The sequence below is a fragment of the Anas platyrhynchos genome, chromosome 4, assembly GCF_047663525.1.
Source record: "Anas platyrhynchos isolate ZD024472 breed Pekin duck chromosome 4, IASCAAS_PekinDuck_T2T, whole genome shotgun sequence".
Classification (NCBI taxonomy): domain Eukaryota; kingdom Metazoa; phylum Chordata; class Aves; order Anseriformes; family Anatidae; genus Anas; species Anas platyrhynchos.
In genome coordinates, this window is record NC_092590.1 from 1,807,614 (window position 1) to 1,830,436 (window position 22,823).

The 22,823-nt window shown below is 40.3% G+C and overlaps 1 long non-coding RNA gene and 1 pseudogene across 1 annotated transcript; one reads left to right on the forward strand and one right to left on the reverse strand.

The window, feature by feature from the left end:
• Positions 1-1,600: 1,600 nt before the first annotated feature.
• Positions 1,601-9,766, reverse strand: LOC140002384 (uncharacterized). Its single transcript, XR_011808755.1, has 4 exons — positions 9,668-9,766; positions 9,260-9,348; positions 2,388-2,450; positions 1,601-1,844 (listed from the first exon to the last, which is right to left on the reverse strand). It is a non-coding gene; the product is annotated as an uncharacterized lncRNA (long non-coding RNA).
• Positions 9,767-10,229: 463 nt separating this feature from the next.
• Positions 10,230-22,823, forward strand: LOC140002385 (serine/threonine-protein kinase RIO2-like; annotated as a pseudogene).

The following is a 22,823-nucleotide window of genomic DNA, read 5'->3' on the forward strand; positions in this document are numbered from 1 at the left end:
AAATCTTACCCCCTTTGCAGAAACATACCTGTCTCTAAAGGGAAAGAGGAAAAAAACAAAGAATTAAATGAAGCATTTGCCCTGCCAATAACCATTATTTATTAATGGCAACACCTCACACATAGTCTGAATTAATCATATTGCTTACAGAGTTTGCATTTACTGCAAGGTAAGTTTTAAATTTTTATAGATGGTTAAAATACAAATGTATCCTAAATTCTCAGAAAGTTGCAAGCATAGAGGAGTAATGACTCTAAATTTCTTTACGAGCATTACGTGGGCAAAAATATATGCTGGGTTTTGACTGCGGATTGGATTCTCGTTAGAGAGAATACTTTTCTTCTTCTTTTTTTTTTTTTTTTTTTTTTTTTTTTTTTGAGCAGAATAATAAGGGTGTATTCTTATAGCTCCCTTTCTACCTCTACAATTACTTTAAAATGTTGTGAAGACTCAGCTTCTCAGCACAAGCTAAATAGGCAGTTCTTTGCCAAGATCCCTGTCCATTGTGCATTCATGAAAGCAAACATGAATGCCATTGATCCCAGCAGGAAGGCTTGCAGGCTTGACACACTCTGTGCCAAAGCAAGGGCTCTAATTAGTGATCCTTCCAGCTGGACAGTAAAGGCCTTACCCTTCCTTAGGGAATAATAAGACAGGCCATGTCTGAAGTCCCCAAGTAAGCTTTATAGAATAGGGAGCATGCAGAGAACTGCATTAAAGGCACTAAACCAGCCGACACAGGTGACCGAACAGTGAACTGTGCACTTGGCAATGAACAGAAAAATGCCTGCTACACAAGCATCATCTGGTCTTTGGTTCCTCCTGTTTGCCTGAATTACTGTCAGAATTCAAAGGACTGTAATGGATGGCGCAACTATTTAAAAGAAAGCAATAGATTTGTTGCAACAGTGATAGTTTTGAATATCTTCAAACCTTTTCTTCAAAAACAATGCTTGTTGACAATATAACATACCAATTCATAACATCACCATTCTTTGCAGAATAATGATAAAAAACTCATTAGCAGTAACAGGCTTTGAAAAATAGGCAGCATGTGTAATTTCAGCACTTCAAAACTGTTCGCAATAAAGTCACTTTTAATTATATTTCTTTATAAAGAAAAATTATCTAAAGGATTAAAAATAGAAAGTCCTTTCATAGTAAAGATTACTAGCACTAGACTGCAAACACTGTAACCAGAGAAAAGCACTTGTACATATATGCAAAGTGTACATCTAGGTTTCTGTATATAAAAGATCTTATACAACTTCTTTTATTGCATTGCTGCTTCAGAATTCTGACAACCACAATATTCAAAACGAGAGTTTCACTGAAAAAGCAGGATCTACTGAAAACAGTGGCTTATTTAAACATACTTTACATATAAGCGCATGAAATGTATAAAGAAGCATTGACATCTTGAAAGATTACAATGCCAAAAATTGCGTGAAGCTACAGTAGAAAAAAAATCCAAATGGTATATGCATATCCATTGTATACATCAATTATCTATTAACAAATTCCCAACATAGATAAATTCCTCCTCTGTTCAAAAATAAAAATAAAAAAATCATAAGTTAACACTTTTAAAAATAAACGAGAACGTACAAGTTTACACCCTTCTAATCCAACCACATTTGCTTTTTGAAAGCAAATGCAAATTCTAAAAGTGAAATATTAAAAGTATTTAAAAACGAAAATTTTTCACTTAGAATTATTATCCTACCTTGAGAACTGCAGTTTCTTTAGCCAAGCAAAATGCTTGGTCCTTCTGATGTTTGTTCCATTTTCACATCAAGTGGATATTAATTTTAACTACTAGCTTTCACTGAGAATCTTTCATTCTTGAAGAGAAATAAGAAAATTACTTATTGAAAACAAACAAGTCTCATTTCAAGATAGCAGCTTTTAGCCAATAGTTTTCTGATTTTCTACCTTTTGTTTAATACTGGTTATTCTTACTTGCCTGAAAGACTGCTACATTTCTCTTATCAGCAACATTATTCTATTTTTTCTAAAAATAAGATTGAAAAAAGAGAGGAAGAAAGGCTGTAAACAAAAAGCTGTAGAATACAAAGGCAGTTAAAAGTTGGCTTCACAGCTCCTCAAAATAAATACTGAAGGATTATGATTCTGTAACCACAATCAGGATCTTTTTTACATCAAAGCTAGAGAAAAAGTAATGATATTAGTGCTTTGGACTCTAAATGGAACATACTGTTATTGCTGGGCAATAACTGTCCTTGTGCTGAGTGACAAAAAAAAAAGGGGAAAAGGCGCACTTCCCCTCCCACATTCCCTGTATATCTCTAAAAATAAAGGACAGGTGAATATTCAAGGTGAAAATCAATATAATTTTTAAGATAGCCAGGAAGCCTTTAAATTACCTGAAGCACATTCTGTGCTCATTTAAAGAACATTCTGTATGCAGGCTGTAGTAAGAAAAGTATCTGTAGAATTAAGCAAAAGATCAATGAACAAATTTTCAGTGTACCACAAACACAAAGAATTCATAATGTAATAGTTATAAAACAATTGACTTTATGATTGTTTAATATTATCACAGGCTCATAGAGATGTATATTCAAGGTATTATAAGGTTGCATTAAAGAAGGTCACATTAAAGTGAGGACAATAGCTCTGAATCTCAAAGGATTTGGTCTAAGAATGTATTGGAAAACGAGAGATTCATAATAGTTTTTTCAGCCTGTTTTAGCATGTTTTCTAATACCATGAAGTCTTATGACATATTTAAAGTCAGTTTAAAGCTTATTTTTCTTCATTAAGACAATAAAGTGTGTTTTTCCTACATTCATGCTCTCTATAGCACTTTGGTTTGCACTTCCGGATGCAGCCCAGCTAGTATGCATTTTCTTCTACGTTCACTAATGAGGTGGTACAAAAATAAAAATAAAAATCAGGGAATAAATTAGGAGACTAAAATGCAACCTACAGTGAGATGCAATCTACAGGTGGAAAAACATAAAAATTGAGAAGTATGTCAGCGTAAATTCATAGAATCATAGAATCATAGAATATCCTGAGTTGGAAGGGACCCTTAAGGATCATCAAGTCCAACTCTTGACACCGCACAGGTCTACCCAAAAGTTCAGACCATGTGACTAAGTGCACAGTCCAATCTCTTCTTAAATTCAATCAGGCTCGGTGCAGTGACCACTTCCCTGGGGAGCCTGTTCCAGTGTGCAACCACCCTCTCTGTGAAGAACCCCCTCCTGATGTCAAGCCTAAACTTCCCCTGCCTCAGCTTAACCCCGTTCCCGCGGGTCCTGTCACTGGTGTTAATGGAGAAAAGGTCTCCTGCCTCTCGACACCCCCTTACTAGGAAGTTGTAGACTGCGATGAGGTCGATTGTTAATTGATTGTTAATTGATTGTTATGCTCTGGTAAAAGACGTATTCAAGTGGAGAAAATATCTGTCCAGGCTTGGAGTCAATCATATGCAGTCAGTAGAACCTGGCTCAAATAACAAAACCAGTTTCTGACACTAGGTCCTTACTACTTCAAAAATGAGCAGCTAGGTTCATTTGATGCTAGACACTGCCCCTCTGGTAGTCTACCCAGGGCCTAGAAGGGACATACCTCCAATCTCTAATGACCTAATAGGTGGGCTGGCAGGAAACTGGCTATCCAGAAAATGACAGGTCCAAGTTTGAGGTTTGATAGGAAGGTTTTGAGAGCTCTCGCTTTGTCACAGCCTGCCAGTTTTCTATGCCCAGGAGAGAGCTCTACTCTTTTTCTTCTCATGGTTTTATTCTCCATCTGAACACATAGAAACTGGCTTCAAAGTCTCAATTCTCCCCACACTGTGATCAAATAAATGAAGTAGTATCGAGGCTCATTCTGATCTCTCCACTCTAATTTATGTACCAGAGCTCTCTAAATGGCATCTGACAGACAAACTCCCTCTGCACCCATGTCTCTGGCTGGACAGCAATTCAAATTCAAATAATAATAATAATAGTAATAATAATAATAATAAAGCTCTCTGTCTTTCCTTCCTTTTTTGAGAACTAAGCAGTTATCACAATGACAAAGAAAAATGACTGCCCTCCTTAAGACATATGCAAACAACAGATGATTGATGATTATAGAATTTGGCTTACAGAACCTTAGTAACCAGTCAGAAGAACTGCCAATGGCATATACATGTATACAATTTTACCACATGGCATCAACTTGTACCCACCTCTGACTGCCACACACCTTAAGTTAGCACCACTCAGTCTGCAGGAAGGGGCTGTTACCTGCCTTTAATGTTAAATGTTTAATGTCTAAAAAACACACTACCGTGTATAGAACTTGTTGGAAGTCTCTCACCAAACATAAGAAACTTAACTAGCTTAGCAAACGAGCCAACCTTTCAGACTTTATGTTTATCCCTACTAATGAGAGCAGTACCACCACGATGAGGCAGAGCTGAGAAGCCTGCATGTGTGGAAAGAAACCTCACTAATGTACTGCACGAGCACTAAGCTTTACATACTGCTCAACATGAGCATTAAAATAATGGTGTGCTTTGCAAGCCCTATAGTTTTTAACAAATAAAAGAATCTGAAAAGCTGAATTAGTAAGTATTTTAGGAAAGACTTAAGTGTTAAATATTCTGTATCACTGAATTAAAGCTGAAAGGTTCCCATGTTATCCACTCTAAAAATATCCACTACCCTGCTTTACAGCCTTTTGGAGGCTGTTTTCAGCTACGATGGGGGAATAGACCCCAGCTAGACCTCACACATATCAGACAAGCCTCAACTCCAATGCAAACGGAGCTGTCTGACCACCAACTAAGGCTCATGAAGTGACTAAACACTTGACAAGTGCCAAATGCTGATCTAAAATTCCAGATATAAACATGTAGGTAACATAGAGCCACCACTGTGGGCTCTTTATACATACAGCAATTACTTTTTTTTTTTTTTTTTTTTTTTTTTTTTACTAATTCACACACCGTAGCAATTACCTAAACTATAAACTTTAACTCTCCCACAATCTATTCCCTTTAGGTTTATTACTAATTTTCATTTGAAATGGAACACCTGAAGCAATAAAACTGCTAAGCATTCATATCTATCTTGAGAACAGTAGTTTCCTAAAACTACTATGAAAGAGCCCACTATATGAACTGCACTGTTCAAACCTTACACTAACCTACAGCTTTTGGGGATTTATAAAACTCCTTGCAGAAGAGAATGTGTGTTGAGGGATTTCTTGAAACAGCAAAAATCCCATGGCTTGCTGTAGCTGAGCAAACCAAGCTACCAGGGCAACTATGAGAAGTTCCCATGACAGTGTTCCCACATCGCCCAATTGAGGGATTCAGAAAAATATTGTTACCAGTAGCTGGCTTCAAGGACAAGGTCTATGTGACTGCTAATCACAAGGGGGTTGTTTTCTTGCAGGTGGGGTTGTTTTCTTGCAGTTGTTTGTCTGAGTGCTTTTGACCAATAATCTTGTGTGAAACACTGTCCACCCCTGTTAAGTTCTCTATAAAAGTTAGGCTGTTCGGGCAATAAAATGGAGCATGATCTGACTCTACTGTGTGTCTGTCGTGCTTTCGGCCGTGCTTCCTGCAACATATGGCGCCCGAACAGGCTGAGACCTGAACAGGACCTGAACAGACATCGCACTGGAGCAGGACATCGCAGCCGAGCACGGACATCGCAGCGGCGCCGGGGCAAACATCGCAGCGCAGCGGGACACCAGCGGCGCCGGCACATCCGAACGCAGGTAGACCAGGAGACCAGCGGCGCCGGGACCGGCGGCGCCGGGACCAGCGGCGCCGCGATCTCGCCGCGCCGTCGGGACTTCGGAGCGCCCATCCGACCGGCGCTTCAGCAGACCGGACACCGGCCCGGAAACACGGTACACAGGCCTCACGGTGAGACGCGGTACTCCCGCTGAGAGACGCGGAAAACGGTGGGACACGGGGTTTTGCGGCGAGACGTGGAGTTGCGGAGGGCCGCGGGAAACGGAGTCGCGGCGGGACGTGGAATTGCGGAGGGCCGCGGGAAATTGACGTGATCACGGTGCGATGCGGGACATCCGAGATCGAGTTGCTACGGGAGACCAGAGGCGTCAGTGGACAACGGCAGCCGACCCTCACCGTGTGGCGAGTCGGCACAGAGCAGAGGGGCGGACATCAGGACCCTGCAGCCTGTCTGACGTAACCATGGAGGCAGCGGCGGCTGTGCTGCTTCTCTTTGGCATTCTTTTTATAAGAGGTTTATCTTGCAATGCAAAAAAGACTATTCGTCCCCAGATCGGTGTTATAACTATGTTTCTGGATAACATTCCGTGGGGTTGCCTCATTCTACGGACTATTAATAACGATTTAGCTCTATTGCAGGGCAGGAGTGCAGAGACGCGGATTACACTGCCAAATGACCACCAGCAGGCTCGTTCACAAACAGCTTCTAGGATTGCAGCTGGCACTGCCTGCAGCCGTATAGCAGACGTTACACTCTCTTTCCTAACTAGTAATAATGTGTCTCATCCATTTGTGGTGAATGGTCAGTGGCAAAAAGAAAAGGGGGAGAGTAAGGGGCGGCAAAGACAGAAACGGTACCAGGAGGATGCCACTGACACTGACAGCACGGGTAATAGGAGTAGTATAAGTGACATAGGTGCAGGGCGGCGGCAGGCACTGCCGCGCTGTGGGGCATTCTGCCTGCTGCTCGCCCTCACCTGCTTGTGCACTGCTGCCGACAGTGCTAGAGCAAAATGTGAAGACTGCTCAGATGGCAGTGATGAGAGTGCTTGTGTGAAGAAGACGTGTGCTGAATCTGACTTTGTGTGCAACAGTGGTCAGTGTGTGCCAAACAGATGGCAGTGTGATGGGGATCCGGACTGTGAAAATGGGTCTGATGAGATTGCTGATCTGTGTTATATGAGAACATGCCAGGTAAATGAAATCAGCTGTGGTCCTCAGTCAACCCAGTGTATCCTGGTGTCCTGGAAATGTGATGGTGAAAAAGACTGTAACAGAGATCCTGATTGCAAGGATGGAAGTGATGAAATTAACTGCCCTTCTCAGACCTGCAGGCCAGACCAGTTCAGATGTGAAGATGGGAACTGTGTCCACGGAAGAAGGCAGTGCAGTGGTGTGAGAGACTGTCTGGATGGCACTGATGAAGCAAACTGTAACGATGTTATTCAGTGCTCAGGACCTGGCAAATTCAAGTGCAGAAGTGGAGAATGCATAGATATCAATAAAGTGTGTAACCAGCAGAGAGACTGCAAGGACTGGGGTGATGAGCCCCTGAAGGAATGCAACATACATGAATGTGACTGTCCAGCTGGGTTTGAGTTTGTAGACAAGAGAAACTGTGGAGATATTGATGAATGTCAAAACCCTGGTATCTGTAGTCAAATCTGTATCAACCTGAAAGGTGGCTACAAATGTGAACGTAGCCGTGGCTATCAGGTGAATCCTGCTACAGGAACCGGGAAAGGGCCATACTGGTACAAAAACACAAATAACACCTGTGATTACAATGACGCTGCTAAGCAGGGTTTAGGGGTTTGTAGCATGGAGACAAGGGGTAACAACTACAGTGTTTGGAACAATTGTACGGCTTTGGCCTTACCTCCTGATGTGCTTGTGATTTGTGGGGATGGGGCCTGGCAAGGCATCCCTGCAAATGCTATCAGATGTCCATGTTACTTAGATAAACTCATTGTATTTGCTCCTAGCTTGCTACAGTTGCGTGAGATCACCAGACATAAATGGGCATTGCTTGCATCGGATTGCAATGATAATGTTGAATTGTGTGGGGTTGCAGCTAGAGCGGCATTAGCAATTTCAGTGCCTGGAGTGGCATCTGCAGCCGCACGTAACAACTTAGAAAAATTGGAATGCTGGGCCGAGAGGCAAGCCTATGCCACGACAGAGATACTTGAGGAGATGTTACCAGATCAAAATAGTCTGCGACATCTGCTTTTACAGGACAGGGTCAAGCTGCTATTGACATCTTGCTTTTGGCTCAAAGGAATGGGTGTGAGGACTTTAAGGGAATGTACTGTTTAAACCTTTCTGATCATAATGAGCCAATTCACAAATCCATTACTTTCCTGAAAGAGCATATGAGAAAGATTCAGTATGGTATCAATCCTTTCAATCAATGGTTCACTGACTTGTTTGAAACAAGGTGTAGATGGTTGCTGGGTTTAGTCACAAGGGGATTAAGGATTTGGTTTATGGTGGTGGTAATCATCGTTGTGTGTTGTAAGTACAGCTATAGAGTCACTTGTAAAACTGCTGTGTCGGGCTTGGTTTGCTCAAAAGAAGAAGGGGGAATTGTTGAGGGATTTCTTGAAACAGCAAAAATCCCATGGCTTGCTGTAGCTGAGCAAACCAAGCTACCAGGGCAACTATGAGAAGTTCCCATGACAGTGTTCCCACATCGCCCAATTGAGGGATTCAGAAAAATATTGTTACCAGTAGCTGGCTTCAAGGACAAGGTCTATGTGACTGCTAATCACAAGGGGGTTGTTTTCTCGCAGGTGGGGTTGTTTTCTTGCAGTTGTTTGTCTGAGTGCTTTTGACCAATAATCTTGTGTGAAACACTGTCCACCCCTGTTAAGTTCTCTATAAAAGTTAGGCTATTCGGGCAATAAAATGGAGCATGATCTGACTCTACTGTGTGTCTGTCGTGCTTTCGGCCGTGCTTCCTGCAACAAATGTGCAGCATTTGTACACTTGGCATGGATTCTGCTATTCATTAGAAAAACTTTATAAACACTGAGTTTTTTCTGACACCACAATGATCATTCATGTACATACACATACACATGCATGCATATAAAATGGGTGAAACCTATAATGCTTAAAAATACAAAAAATTGAATGTACTTATGTGTATTCTTCATGATGTCAGCCAGGTCCTTAGAAGTATACTGACCAGTCAAAAATAACAGTATTTTTTACAGTGCTTATTAACAGTTACATCAGTACAGACTTCTAGAGAAGTTTCATGGTTAAACTTCTGACTTTAAGATCACATTTTGTTTTTTGCTTTTTTGTTTGTTTGAACTGTTCGTCTGTTCATGCTGAAATTTAAGATCTGATTTCACAAATTCAACTTTCCAGATGCCTTAAGAGCCAAGAATTAAATTCTGGATAGCCTTACTGTCCACTATATTATGCATATATTGAAACAGCCCGCCTCTTAATTAGCTGATTATACAGGGAGTTAACATCCCCTTTTTTTGCATGGAGTTACCTCATTTGGATACTCACGTTGCAGTCACATATTCCTCATGTTTCTAGCAGAAATACTTTATAGACTAGTCCATATAGGCAGCTTATAAGAAGGACTACACGAGGACCTACATGAGAAACCAGAAAATAATTTCTCTGCCATGCCATCTTGCAGGACGGAGGGGGAAGGAACCACCACCAAAAAACACTTCAGTTTCATCTCTAAAACACTGCCGCCCCCCAGAGGCAGCGGTTCGCGAGCTGCAGCTCTGTCAGCTAACATTTGCAAAATTCGAGCAAAATTTGAGCGCCTGAGAAACATTGCTGGGCGTTTTCGCGTTAACCGGTGCAGACAGAGGTAACCGTGATAACATATAATGGAAAACCAGCCTCCGTGAGCAACATCACACCGCAGGTTAGACATGATTTGTTCCCAGGTATTGCTACCTAACCACACACGGATGGGATGGCTGCAGCTGTATTTCTGCCTCTTTGGGCCCCGGTATTAGTTATGGCAATAACGGGGTGTCACGGCGAAGAAACGTGTCCACCCCGGGACTCGAACCCCCAACCCCCGGGTCTGGAACCGCCCCGCCCCGCCCCACTGCCCTCTGCGTGCGCACCGAGCGGGGCTGCCAGGCGCATGCGCACTGGGAGCCTCCACCCCCCCCCACCCCCTCATGGCCATGGGCGGTGGCCGCGCATGCGCAGTTGCAGCCGGGGGCAGCGCTCTGGGTGTCTGGTGCCGTGGGTGGTGTTCCCACTGGATCGGTCTGGGCAGATACACACGCAACCCCATTAACTCTTTTAGAGTAAAGCGAGGAGTTAAGCCATCACCTTAAGGCTTATTCTGTCTCGATTCGTAGAGGCTTGTTTTGTCTCTATTTTGAGTTGTAAGTGACTTTGCTACCGGCTCGGTATGCGAAGATACTTCGGAGGACACGCGTCTCTATGTAGCTGCCAGGACCCAAAACAGGCTCCGCCGGTAGGGCGAGGTAGGGGAGAGGGGGGCGTGCGCATGCGCGGTGCGTCCGCGTGAGGCCGGCCAGGCCTGTGAGGGGGGTGCGGGCGCGGCCGCCATGGGGAAGCTGAACGTGGCCGTGCTGCGGTACCTCAGCGGGCAGCAGTTCAGGGTGCTCACCGCGGTGAGACGGGACGGGACGGGGACAGGGGAAGGGAAAAGGGAAGGGAAGGGAAGGGAAGGGAAGGGAAGGGAAGGGAAGGCGCAGCTCCCCCCCTCCCCTCCCGTCCCCTCCCCGCTGATGCCGCCGACCGTTCCCTCTCGCCCCCCGGCAGGTGGAGATGGGCATGAAGAACCACGAGATCGTGCCTGGCAGCCTGGTGGCGCCCATCGCCAGCCTGAAGCACGGCGGCTGCAACAAGGTGCTGCGGGAGCTGGCCAAGCACAAGCTCCTGGCCTACGAGCGGACCAAAAGTGAGTGTGGGGCCTGCGCTGGGAGCCTTCTCCCGGTTCTTCAGCGCCACAGAAGTGCGGTAGCTTGGTCATTCGGGTGTCCGGGGCGTTTGTGAGCCCCGTCTCGCCATGGGGCTAGCTGGGGAATGTGAACTCCTTCAGCAACAAATGGTGTTGGTGATTTCTGAAATTCATGGATTCGTTCGTCCAAATTCGTGGATAAAATAAATAATTGTTAGCTAAGGTAGTATTTAAGTTCACATAGGGATCAGCCCAAATGTGTTACAGTCTTACAGCAGACAAACTGGAGCGGACTGCAAAAGCCTTATACCTTCAGCCGGTCAGGAACGATCACTAAAGTAGTATTTATTCTGTCCCATTCTGTTAGTAGCGTTGGATTTCCTTTAGTCTTGCACTTGCATCTGGCTTTGCAAGCACAATGTGGGAGTCTTCATGAAATTCATCTCCTTTTTGTCTCCGTTTTTCAGACCATTAAGGTTTGGTTTAGGTCTTTGAAACAATCCTGAATCCTTGCCGTGTCTCCTAAGTAATCATCTTTCAAAGTAATCCTATGCAATTTGAACCATTGTCACTGCCTGCGTTACCAAGGGGCTAACAAAATGTCTGCTTTTTATCCAGTTAGTTTTCAAAAGGCTTGCACGAATTTAAACTTACTGTCAAGTTGGGTTGATACTAGCCAACAGTGAAAATACTATTTGAGTGTTGTGTACCATAAGCAGGAAAAAAAAAAAAGAGAGACCAAAATGAAACTTCTTTTAAAAGAAACACATGCATAATATGGAATGAAATGTTGTGTAATTTATTTTTTCCTAGCTGTCCAGGGCTATCGGTTAACTAATGCAGGATATGATTACCTTGCCTTGAGAACTCTGTCTTCCCGGCAAGTCATCAGTTCTGTTGGAAACCAGATGGGTGTTGGCAAAGAATCAGGTAATTTAAAAAAGTGTTTTCAGTATATAATTTTTTTTTTAGAAGAAATGGGTCTGTATTTTTGTTAATTTGTTGGAAACTTGGTGAATTTACCTTTGGATAGTCATATCAGTTAATCTGTCAAACACCAAAATTTATGGTCACTTCAAGTTCTGTGTGAGTCTTGACTACATCTGATTTTTTTCACAAGTGTTGTTCCACTTTGACCATTTTGTACAATTCTTGGATGGTTCCTTAAAAGGTATTTTGCAAACAGGTGACAGTTGTCTTGTGACTTGCAAAGAATTTTGAAGCCTTCTGTCAAAAAGATTAACATCAAATGTTTCATCCCACCTAAAAAAAAAAAAAAGTAATATACAGTCCAAACTATTGGAGTGCTATCTTGGTTTCTCATGCTCATATGTTGATTGTAATTTGGCACAGCATGTCTTTTGTCATTAAAAAATGACAAAAAAAAAAAAGAGGATTATTGGGGACAAATGGTAAAAATGAAACATAGCCAATTGCTAACACTGTTTTAAAGTAAGAGGTACCTTGAGTTTTCTGTCCAGTCAGGAGAAGTCTTTTCTAGTGTGCCATTAAGTTACTTCTTATCCCCTAGTCTGAAATATGTTTCAGATCAGATGGATGGTTCAACCAGATGATCTTGGAGGTCTTTTCCAACCGTAATGATTCTATGATATTCTACTAGTGGAGCAGCATAATCTCTTCACCAATGACTTGTTCTTGTTCAGATTTGTAATACATAATATACAAATTTGGTTGTCTTTTCTGTTAAAAGAAGTGTAGTAGACTTTGCTATTCCAGAAATAGCAGTTACAAGAAGTCAAGTAACCGATTTCTCACTGCACTGTTGCATTATATACCTGTCAGATACCATTTATTTCTCAGATCTGTGCTGCTGTTTTTTCTCCTAGATATTTATATTGTTGCAAATGAAGACGAGCAGCAGTTTGCAATGAAATTGCACAGGCTTGGAAGAACTTCCTTTCGCAGCCTGAAAAATAAGCGTGACTACCATAAGCACAGGCACAAAATGTCATGGCTGTATTTATCCCGGCTAGCAGCAATGAAAGAGTTTGCCTACATGAAGGTAGGTGGTTGTTTGCACCATATTAACAACGATGTAATAGTCTGGAATGTACTTCTCAGATTATCTTCTCATCACTTCATATTTGCAGTATATGTTAGGATGTATGCTTTTTATTTGTTTTTTTTTAGTGGACTTAAAGTATACATTTCAGAGAATGACAGTGCTGATGCATTTTGTATACTTTCAAGTGACAAAATCAAACTTTGCCATGGAAGTCGTATGGAACTGAAGCAATTTCCATAAAATTTCAGGTGAAGCTGTCCAGTCATCTGAGTCTTAATAAAGGCAGTGAATAAACTATTGCCATTTCACTTAACCTTGTCTTAGGAAAGACTATATGCTAGGGAAAATTCGTGAAGTATCTACTAGTATTTTAGTCTTGTCAATTTGGATCACTTCCACAAACATAATTACAGAGTATTTGTTAGGTCTGTAAGCGATGAGTTTCAAACTGGGAGGAGAGCACACTGAGAGCAGCCCTGCAGAGAAGGACTTGGATGTTCTGGTGGATGAAAAGCTTGACATAAGCCAGAAGTATTTGTTTGCATCCCTGAAGGCCAGCAGCCTCCTGAGCTGCATCAACAGAGGAGTGGCCAGCAGGTGGAGAGAGGTGAATGTCTCCCTCTGCTCTGCCCTTGTGAGGCCCCACTTGGAGTGCTGCATCCAGGTTTGGGGCCCCCAGCACAAGAAGTATGTGGAGCTGTTAGAGTGGGCCCAGAGGAGGACCACAAAAGGTGATCAGAGGGGTGAAGCACCTCTCCTGTGAAGAAAAGCTGAGAGTCAGGGTTATTTAGCTTGGAGAAGAGAAGGCTTAAGGGAATGCTAATAGCAGCCTGCAGTACTTAAGGGGGCCTACTGGTAAGCTGGGGAGGGACTCTTTCAGGGAGTGTTGTGATAGGACAAGGAGTAACAGTTTTAAATTAAAATAATGGTAGATTGAGATTAGATACTAGGAGGAAATTCTGTGCTCAAGATGGTGAGGCACTGGCATAGGCTGCCCAGAGAAGCTGTGGATGCCCCATCCCTGGAGGTGTTCAAGGCCAGGATGGATGGGGCTTTCAGCAGCCTGGTCTAGTGGAGGTGTCCCTGCCCATGGCAGAAGGGGTGGAACCAGGTGGTCTTTAAGGTTCCTTCCAACCTGAGCCATTCTGTGAATCAAGTGAATGATTTGGTAAATATGGTTAGAGCAAGCTAACAGAGCTACAAAATACTATGGCCTACCTTTAGTTAATCTTTAATGTAGTGTAATACTGGATATTAATATTTAAGAAGAAACTTTTGCCTTACTGAGACTGAGTGTGGATTACCTGACCAGGCCAAACTGTATTTACAAGAACTGTTGAACCTTTTTCTAACACCCTATTCCCAATTATCTGCTGGTGGTTTCTTAAGCTAACAGACCAGATACGATTCTGCTGTTTTTCTATCCCGTTGTGTTTTCCTGCCACCTGCAGGATAACTAAACTCTGGAAAATACAGAAGCATAGTTAGTAGTGAAAGTTCAGATTGCTCTTCCTCCTTAAGCACATGATTTGACTTTTACAGTTAGCAGTTGAATAATGTGTAGGATGCTGCTTCCGCAATGGTGCTTAACTGCTTATCTTATAGTTGTAGTTTGTCAGGTATGTAATGTTTTCTTAATGGTTATCTTTTATTTTTTCAATATGTTGTCTCTTTCCAGGCTTTGTATGACAGAGGATTTCCTGTTCCAAAACCTGTAGACTACAACAGGCATGCAGTTATTATGGAACTCCTTGATGGCTACCCTTAATAAGTTTGGAAGCTTGAAGTCTGTTTTACAGAAACCCTAGCAACGATAGGTTCAGTAAGACAGCAGGGATGACGTTTTTCCTTATCGTGTGAGTCAGTTCTGATCATGCTGAATAAAGCATGAATAAAGTCAGGCCCAGAACGGCTAGGGTTCTGCTTCATTATATTTGGAGAAATTGGTGAGAGAAGGAAAACTAAAAACATACTCTCTTTGTCCAAAAAGACTGGTGGAAATAGACTTTTTTTTTTTTTTTAAGTACGGAATACATCAGAGGAGCAATGTGATACAGAGGTTAGTGCTACAACCATTTTCTACACAGAAATTTTATGTTCTATATGTTATCTATTCAATGATATTCAATATTGATATATTCAGTATATCAAATATTCAGTATTGAGTTGTGTATCCTCCACGTTCTGAGCTCCAGTTCATGATCCATGTTGTGGTAAAGATTCAGGTAGGATTACAACTTGTACAGTTGCCATTGTAGAACTTCTGTGTTGATTTTTTTTGGGGGTGTTTGTTTTTTGTTTGTTTTATTTTTTATTTTATGTATTTGTGTGCATTGAACGCTGTTTTTTGCTCAAGGAAGATTACTTTTCTTCAGTTTTTCAACATCCAGAAACATGAAAAAATGTTGAATTTTGTATGTGAATGAATGGCTTGTTTTGTTTCCATAGCAGAATGCAAAATAGCTATTTGATACTCTGTATAATGTACAGTAACAAAGGTTCAGTGTAATTAATCCCAAAGTATACAGTTGAAGAGTTACATTGAAGAAGTGCCTTTGAAGACTTTATTCTATCCCGTTTCCCCGCCTTTGTTAAACAGTTCCACATCTGTCCTGTAGACAGAAAGCTTTAAAGTTACATGTGGGCATTGCAGGTGAGGCTTACCATGCTATCCCAGTTCTGCAATTTTAACTAAGCATTTCCTGAAGGAGATGCTGTACTAGATGAGAAATTATTTCAGGTGATCAGCATCTCAGAAGATACCAGTTTAGATGACTTCCAAATTCAAAGAACAAATGATATATTTTATGATACAGACCTCTGGCTATAAGAAATGTCACCAATTAATTTTGCTGTTAATATGAAAATATTCAACAGCAGCCTATTACAGAGCTGCTTGAATTCCATTGTGTTTTGTTTGTATGTGCAACTGATATGTTCTCATAACACTACAGTGTTGCATTCAGGGCAAAATATATCACAAATTAGCTGTAAATGACGGCTTCTTGACAGCTCCTGGTATAATAAGACAGCTGCCTATTTATTCTGCTTGTAAAAATAAGGTGATGTCTATTCTGCGCACTTTTGGGGCAAAACATATACTTTGCTTTTATTCTGGAGTTTATGCTGGAGTATATTCTGGAGTGCTTTAAGCTTTTTTTTTTTTTTTTTTTTTGGCTTTGCCTTATCCCCAGCTTAGTCTTGAAAACACTTTTTTGTGAGACATTTGAATGGCATTTGAATACAAGAAGACCTAAGTTACCTAAAACAATCCAGACATAAAAATTCGCTGATCCATTGTTTAAATTAGGCAGCATAACCATCGTGTTTGATAGGAGTACAAGAGACAAAGGGCTTTAGTTAAAACGAGGGATTTAACCTGGAGATAGGAGAAGCTTTCTCCCCATGAGGGCAGTGTGGTGGAGATTGCACAGTATGTTTCCATCCCTGGAAACTTTCAAGCCCGCATTGGTAGAGCTCTGATTAGTCTCATCTAATCTCAGAATTGACATAGCTATGAGCAGAGTATTGGACTAGTAACCTCTGGAGATCCCTTACGACTCAAATTGTGACCCTGTCATTCTCTCAGATGTAACTCATATGCCTTGTCTATATTTTTAAATTAATTCCTTCAGGGTTCAGGATATTTTCTTTTTTATTTAACTTTCCAGATGCCAAGTACACCACATCGAAGACCCTGCTGCTGTCTACAGTGAATTAATGGATCTAATTGTAAAACTTGGCAATCATGGTTTGATTCATGGGGATTTCAATGAATTTAATCTCATACTGGATAATGATGATCATGTCACTATGATTGATTTCCCTCAGATGATATCAACATCACATCCAAATGCTGAATGGTACGTACAAATGATGTATGCAAAATAAACCAGTTAAGTGCTGATAACAACAAATAGTCAACCATGATTTGTTTTCATAAGCCTGCTTCAAATTCTTTTTCTACTGTTTTCACCATACATTACAAATGCAATTTGTTTCATGAATGAGTAGAAATCTCCTTAGGATAAATGTGTAATTAATTGCTTCTCAGTTAATATTATTTCTTTCAATTAAGAAATGAATAGAAATAATCTGCATTTATGTATGTATACCTACACGTGTACTTTCTCACTTCGAGTCACTGATGGTTATTAATATTCAAATAAAAGGCAAGAAAGTAGAGTAAAAGTTTGTCATACCAGTAGACTTTATTTCCTTGATTATTGCATTTTTACAATTCTGTATTTTTTAAACAGGTATTTTGACAGGGATGTTAACTGCATTAAGGAGTTTTTTAAGAAATGCTTCAACTATGAGAGTGAGCTCTTCCCATCATTCCAAGATATCAGGTAAAAAATGCCAGCTGACTCGTAATTCCCCCATGTTATGGTAGTTACGTTGGTTTTCTGAGAAAAATGGATGCCTCTGAGAGATGATTTTAGAAGTGAACAGGGGGAAAAAGAGCCAATTTGAAATATTTTTGTCATTCTTACAGTAAAAAGGATCCATACTTTCTTCACTGGCAGTTACTAAAAGTGGTTTCCAAAAACTGAAGCACGTCTTAAAATCTGCTGTCTCCTTTGTCTTACCTCTTGCAGCTAGGGGAAGGAGATACATCCAAATGCCGTAAATGTTACGGTGACGCAGAATTAGTTTCTCTGACTCTTAAAACCATATTTAACAGTCCTGGGGGATCAAGTATTAACTTAGTTTTTAATTTTAAATTTAATTTTCAAAATGCTAGTACATGTGGTGACCGCCTCTTCAAATATTATCTTCAAAATTTTCCTACTGTAGCTTGTCCCTTTTGAAAAGCAAACAATTTTCTCACATATTTTAAGAGCAAAGCTGATTCAGTTAAAAGGGTTTTATATCACTCTGAGCCCTTTCTCAAAGGGGAATTGTCTGTGTGTGTGTCAACATGTCCTTCATCGTTCTGTTTGCACAAGCATAATTTAAGTATTATATTTGTTAAAATCAAATTGCTTGCTTTCAGTAAGTGCTGATTATGAAGATGGAATCATCTTGTATGAAAGTCTGGTTCTGTCAGGCTACATTCTGCTAACTACCCAAAGCCCTGCACTGTAATATGTTACCTATGTTCCAATGGAGTATACTCTTTTTGTTAATAGCATGGTAATTATAGTCTAACTGGATAGTATTTTTAATCCAAAATACAGCATAATGATTTGATATATTAAAAGAAAGCTCACTTCTATTTCTTTCAGGAGAGAGAGTTCTCTTGACATAGAGATTGCTGCCAGTGGTTATACAAAGGAAATGCAGGAAGATGATGAGCTGCTTTTCCCAGAGTGCTCTGATGAGGATGATCATACAACAGAGGAGAGGGAATTTGTAGAAGATGCTGAAAGTAACGCCAACTTCCTCAGCCAAGATAAAGAAAACAATGCAGACTTCATATATGAAGTGGTTTCTGAAAGCAGAACCTCTGAAGACTTGTTATCACAGTGAAGATGCTGAAGCCACAGAAAGTAGTGAAAATTCACAAGGACTGAGTATGTCAGAGTTGAGTTCAGCCTTAGAAAAGGTTGAAGGGCAGTCTGTGCTTTCGAAGTCCAGTGAAGATGCAGAGAGTTGTGCACTTGGTTTTTCTGAGCACAAAAGAATACCTGACAATGCTGCTGAAAATCAGACAGAGGGCAGCAGTGGTAAGGACGATGAATGCCCTGATCTGGTTGACTTGTCAACTTTAAATAAGGAATTGAGACCTTACAGGTAAATACTTATATTTACTGTCTAGTGGTGTGGTGAAATTTTCTTCTTTTTTCTTTATTTCTAGTAATAATGTGAGTAAAAGTTTTTTTTTATATTAAAACGCTGCTGCTGCTAAGTAGCTTTGACAAGTGAGTTTATAATTAGAGTGCTCTTTCTCAGCCTCTGCCCCTCATTCGGCTGAAATTAGCAAGAACAAGCTCTTTGGAATATATTATTCAAATATATTTTACTGAACGTCATACCATGTGGCTTTTAATGCCTTTACTGACACACTTGGAAATTCCTTCTTACCTTTAAGCTAACCCCTTCTTATATAAAATTCAAACTATTAGTTTGCAAGCTCCCCATGTACCTGAATGCATATATAAAGTTCATATACCCTGTTTTCTTTTTGAATTTTTCCTTTTTCATGAAATTCTACGCCTAGGCAATGTACAGAATCTGAATTAATCTTTTTAGTGTTCTGAAGCTTCTTTTTCTTACACTACTTTGTGTAGTATGTATGTGGCTATTGCACTATAATCCTTCCTGTCATAAAATGTGTTTTTTGAACTAGTGTTAATATTTCAAATGTAAATGTTCTTTCTGTAGTACTCAAATGTTCTGCTAGCACTTTTGATTGTATATCAAAAAACCGACTGAAACATGATGCTCACTGAATGGAATAAAACATTAATTTACATATTTTAGAAATGAAGACAGTATGGTTCATATTGCGGAGCACAGAACAAGAACTAAAAGTACGTCAGCCAGCAGTGTTGGGAGCTGTTCAACCATTCCACCGGTAATTATTACTGCTACTGTCTAGTTTACTCTGATACCATCTTAGGACGTAGCTGTTGAAGATATTTTTACAAATACGTAGTTAGCAGTAACTGTCTTTAAGTGATTACTACTATGTACATCTTTGGTTTGTAGTTCCATGTTCACAGAAAATAGGTCTGATGCTTTCTACATGTTTACAAGTGAATTATATCCAGTGCTGTACTTCATGTGTTGTTCTTTGCTCTTTCACAAAAGCTCTACTCCGGCATTAGCAACTTTAATTTCATTTCTGTTGCTAGAAATCAATTCTGTTGCCCATAATTAATGTTTTTGTATTTTAAATTTGCATGCGTGAGTAAAGATTTAACTTGGCCTTTTTTCATCTGTCTTTTTAACACATCTCTTACCACATTTCTGAAACATAGATATGAATTCATTGTAGTCATGGTGTCTTTGGCAATATGAATTTGACTTTCAGCATTACATAAATCAATACTTTGTGGCAGAATTTTACATCTTTCTTCATCCCTACTCAGTATACTATCCAGTATGGCTACCTCTATCACATTTTAAAGAGTGTGTCTAAATTTTAAATGGAAGAAAGGCCAGTTTTATGCATAAATAAATGTGTTAGGGAACAGCATGTTTGCAAGTTGTGTAAGACTTTTACAGGACTTCGTGTGAAGGAAAGAGAGACTTTTGTTAGTCATCCCTGTTCTTACTGTAGGACATGGCCTTGTGCCTTATTAAGGAGAAAAAGAATTAGCCTTGAATTATGAAATGAAGTAAAGAAGAGCTAGGATAAATGCTAGGAATCGCCTGGCTTCTGATCCATGCGATACATATTTTTTCCCTTTCAGTTTGCTAACGTAAATGTGTAGGATTTCTTTTGGAATCGCCTATAGATCCCTATTTGAAATTATATTTCTGTACACCAGTAGGTGGTAGCAGTGGTCACTCACTGTAGAAACCTTCCTGATTGTTTAGCGAACACATGTTTTTTCTGTAGGCAGACACATCGAACTTGTTAAAATATTCAAATGGCATTTAAGTACCTAATATTCTGTTCTAAAAGAAAGATAAAAGCAGAAGCAGCTTTCAAGAGATTCAGCCACATAAACATCCTGTGTCAATTTACTTTGTGTAATCTTTCCATTTATATGCTCTTACGCTAAGTAAAATGTTTCTGCCCATTGTTAAATCTTATTTGAACTTTTGAATACTAGAACTAAAGAAAGGATATGCATGATGAGCTATTTGTAACATCAGAACGTGATTGCAAAACTAAAAACACAAAAGGCACTGCAGTAAGACCCACTGAGCTGCTTAGAGCCAATGCCTGTTACTGCTTCTAGCACTTCTCTGTTGTTTATATAGCTTTCTCAATGAAGAAACACATTAAAACATAAGCAGGTTTCCAGATTAAACACACAGAAGGAATTCATATGGGCATGTATAAACAATAGCAGTAATAGCAGTAGGTGCAGTCATAGCTGGGTGACTGTGCCAAAAAGAAAGCCTTATGAGTTACAGACAATAAGCTATTCCAGACAAAATAAAATGTCTTGTTGTGCTTGTACAAATCTTTGTAGGGACTGCTGCAATTTAATTATAGGAAATAATGCAAACTATGCAAAAATTTAAATAATAAATGATAGATTTGTTTATTCATTTTGCTTACAGTCAGGCTTAGGATGATGGAGAGACTAGTGAGACTTGCATGCTGTGGTTGAGCAGTAGTATTTTGTGAATTTACATTTTTGCATAGTGAAAATATCTGGTATTTGTATTGCAAAGTTTCTTCTAGCGAGCCTTGTATGAACTGTGAAGGAAGTCATCTGTCCACTGAAGTGGGAGAAGTAGAGAAGCCTTCTTTCAGAGCTCTGCCTATAAAAAGCAGAGGATGACAATTGTCTTACTGACAGAAGAAAAACATCAGTGGCCCAGTTTAAACTAGTTCTTACCAGCTTTCCTCAGGAATTTCTTCTGGAATATTTTTAAAGAGCATTCACAGATTTAATTTCCAAAATGCTCTTGTTTAAATACTGAGTTCTGCTAAGCTTCCGAGGAAAGAAAGACAGATCTTATACTACTCTTTTTATTCACATTTTTGATAGTCAACCTGCATGTGGTAAAGCTTAGGAAACTACTATTCAGGTGAATACTATGTAATTACTACAGCATTCTTACTGAAATCAGCATTGGGTACCTGGATTTATTTACTACCTTGTATTTGCATAATTTAGTTGTATTAGTCACAGCAGTTTTTAAACAGTGCCAAAAGAATTCTTTCTGGTTCCTGACTTAACTACCAACTTACTACTTAATGTGCTGACAGTATCATAAACAAAAAACAAGGCAAGAGAAATTGGGGTAAATGCAAAAGAAATGTTACTAGATTGTGGGGTAATTTTGCACCAGCAGGTACCTCAGCTCCTCCATGCTTCTCTTAGCCCTGTCCTCAGGTGGAAAAAGGGGGAGAAAACATGATGATGTAAAAAATATTCATGGGTTGTGATAAGGACAAGGAGATCTCTCCTTGTGCTGGAGCAAACTCTCTTGGTCCTTTTTCTACTTACAAGATGTTTGTCAAATCTCCAAGCACAGGACATTATCATTTTTGCTGAAGGCATATGTTTTGCACTGAAAAGTACTGGTTCATTATGATTCCTGAATGAAAGGCACCTAAACTCTGCAAGATATCACCTAAGATGCTTTTTATTAGAGCTAACGCTAAAAGAAAAAAAAAATAGCACAGGTGATCGTACACCCCTTCAAATGCTAGAGCCCTGACCCTGACTCCAAACCACATAGCTATACTGTAGACCTTGTCTGTAGCAGAGGTTCTCCCCTTTCACTCAGTTGAGATAATTACATGATTTTCTTACAAAGAAACAACTCTGCTTGCTCAATTTCTGCTGTTGAGAAGAGGTGAAGTTCTTATTATAACTTCTTTCTGCTCTGTTAGATAAAGGCAAGACCACAGAGCAGTGGTAATCACTGGAACCAGGCGGAAGCTGCCTGCAGGCTCCTCTGTCCCAAGAAGCTGGCTGAGTTTGCCCCAGGCCAAGGGATTTGTGCAGCCCCACAGGGGGTTCTGGGGCCACACAGTATGGGCAGCACAGCACAGGGCAGGCCTGGGCAAACTCGAGTTAACCCTGGTGTGGATCACCAGCTGCTCAGCGCATGGTGGTCTTCTCGACAGGTTCACTACCACATGTTCATGTTAGTACTGAGAATACAGTATCATTATGGTAATGTTAGTACTAAATGATGTTCAAAAACTTCTGATACTGAATTGTTTATTTATTTGTAGGAACTGGTGAAAAGGAAGATAAAACGTCAGCTGACAAAACAGCAGAAGTCTGCTCTGAGGCGACGACTACAGAAAGGAGAGGCAAACGTTTATACCAAACAACGTCGAGAAAATATGCACAACATTAAGTCAAGCTTGGATGCAGCTAGTTTCTGGGGATAATTTATCATAGCTGCCACCGAACATGAGAAAACTCACAGTACATACAGCTAAAACAGTTACCTAATAACCAAGCATCCTTTTATACAGTGGAGGAAAAAGTTCTTAACGATACCGTGTATTTTTGGAAACTAATAAACATCATGCTGGTTCCTCTGGTTTT